This window comes from Microtus pennsylvanicus, chromosome 2 (assembly GCF_037038515.1).
Source record: "Microtus pennsylvanicus isolate mMicPen1 chromosome 2, mMicPen1.hap1, whole genome shotgun sequence".
Classification (NCBI taxonomy): Eukaryota; Metazoa; Chordata; class Mammalia; order Rodentia; family Cricetidae; genus Microtus; species Microtus pennsylvanicus.
In genome coordinates, this window is record NC_134580.1 from 127,735,365 (window position 1) to 127,737,687 (window position 2,323).

The 2,323-nt window shown below is 50.4% G+C and overlaps 1 protein-coding gene across 2 annotated transcripts in view; it reads right to left on the minus strand.

Moving 5' to 3' along the window:
• Trib3 (tribbles pseudokinase 3) overlaps positions 1-469 on the minus strand; it is a 7,904-nt gene extending 7,435 nt beyond the window's left edge. Inside the window, exon 1 of one of the 2 annotated variants that reach the window (XM_075962499.1) lies at positions 378-469. The gene's annotated coding sequence lies outside the window, so the exon portion shown is untranslated. Of the gene's footprint in view, positions 176-377 lie in introns of those variants that run through there. The other variant, XM_075962497.1, reaches the window with a different exon arrangement.
• Between the last annotated feature and the right edge of the window lie 1,854 nt (positions 470-2,323).

Consider the following 2,323-nt stretch of genomic DNA (forward strand, 5'->3'; position numbering starts at 1 on the left):
TGTCCTAGGGTTCCTCACGGGTCTCAAAGCCTTCTGAGCACGTGCACCGCGCCCTGCTACACCCAGCCGATCTCAGGGTCGCCGGCACGTTTGTGCCAGGCTACAGCCTCTCCGTATTCAGCTGTAGCGGCTTCCGCTGCTAAAGTGCTGAGGCACGGGGACCCGGGTTCCCATTCCCCGCCCGGCTGATGTAAACCTGAGCTAATCTACGGCTGACGCCGTACGGTGCTGGATTGCACCATCCACGACCCGCCCCTGTAGCCTCTCCAGCAGGACGCTCCGCCTGCGCCTTCGGGGCCACTCGCACGCCCCCCTCCCACGCCCCCTATCCCCGCTTAGCCCCGTGAAGTAGAACCCAGAGCCACCGCTCTTCTTACCGTGGTACTTGACCGTACCCTTTCAAAAGTGCACCCAGCTCTGCTCAGACTCGTGGTGCGGCACAGAAAAGCCACTTAGCGCCCTGGCTGGCTAGGGGTGTGGCTCCCTGAGAGCGCTGGACTACCGAGCCTACGGCCCTGCTCTGTAACAAAGCCAAAAACAATCAAAGAAAGCACAGCTTCAGTTCCCTTCTTCATAAAAATGGATTTGTGACGGGGCTCACTTCATATAGTTGCCGTGAGCGTTAGTAAGTTTATGAATGCAAAATTCTTAGATCCGCTGGGTGTGACGCACCCTAGAACCTCAGTTATTTTGAAGCCTGAGGCAGGAGGATGGCCTATTTGACGGTAGCTCTAGCTTACCTGGAACTAACTCTGTAGACCAGGCTGATCTCGAACTCAGAGATGCACCTGCCTCTGTCCCCAGTACTAGGACTAAAGGTCTTCTTATCAAGCTAAAAGAAATTTAAGGGCAGAAGGGGTGGAAGGGAGGAGTCTGTGGCTCAACTGCAGAACATTTGCCTAGCAAGCACTAGACAGTGAGTTCAAATTCAATCCCCAGTAACAGAAAAGAAAAGAAAAATAGCAGTTAGTCACCTTAAATACCAACACTCATAGGCAGAGACAGGCAGATCTCTGTGAGTTCCAGGTTAGCCTGGTCTATAGAGTGAGTTCTAGGACAGCCAGGGCCTGTTTCTTAAAACAACCAAAAAAAAAAATGGAGTGGGGGAGATGGCTCAGTGGTTTATTTAGAGCGTTAGCCGCTCTTCCGAATTCAGTTCCCAGCACCCACATGGCAGCTCACACCTGTCTGTAACTGCAGTTCCAGGGGATCTGACATCCTTACACAGATATACATCCAGGCAAAACACCAATGAACACAAAACAAAAATAATAAAGATAAAATAACAAAATAAACAACAAAAACGAAAATGTAGTGTATGGGACATATAGGTACTCAGTAAACAGGATGGAGCCACTGGACACCGCAGCTGAAACTAGGCATGGTGGCAGTGCCTACCCTCCCTCTGCTGCCCTGGCAAGACCCCAAAGGCCCAGTACTCCCGGCACCCTGGTTTCCATCTCGATACTTGAGTTCATTTATGAAGAAGAAGGAGAAGGAGGAGGAGGAGGAGGAGGAGGAGGAGGAGGAGGAGGAGGAGGAGGAGGAGAAGGAGAAGGAGAAGGAGAAGAAGAAGAAGAAGAAGAAGAAGAAGAAGAAGAAGAAGAAGAAGAAGAAGAAGAAGAAGAAGAAGAAGAAGAAGAAGAGGAAATTCCCATTGGGATTGAGAGGCCAGGACACCTGTTTCTCTTTACAAGTTGGAAATCTGCTCTCTGGTGTCACCCTCTCCCAAACCCACGTACAACAGAGGATTCGGGGATCTAATTTAATTCTGCCCACCCGGCAACTGGGGAGGGGTAACTGAACTTTTCAGAATCCATGACAGCTGGAAGACCCCAGAGCTGTGACAAAGGGTGGGAGGGGTTGTTTTCTGGGTACCCCTCTAGCACCAGGCCTGAGCTAAGTGCCCATTGCTTGCTATGCCAGCCCTTGTTCAAATGCTGTAGACTCAGGGCAACCACACTGGCCACTCCAGGCTCACAGATCTTATAAATAAAACAATAACGACAGTAATTAAAAGTAGATCATACTGCTGGGCAGTGGTGGCGCACGCCTTTAGTCCCAGCACTCGGGAGGCAGAGGCAGATGGGCCTCTGAGTTCAAGGTCTGCCAGGTCTACACAGTGAGTTCTAGGATAGCTGAGGCTACATAGTGAAACTGTCTCTCAAAAAAACCAACCAAACAAACAAACGAATAAGCAAATTTTTGAAGATGGGATAATTGCCAGGAATGATGGCGTACATATTTAATCCCAGCAGGAGGTGCAGGCAGTAATTCGAAGTGGTCCTCTGCTATATTGCAAGTTTGAGACCAGCCTGGCCAA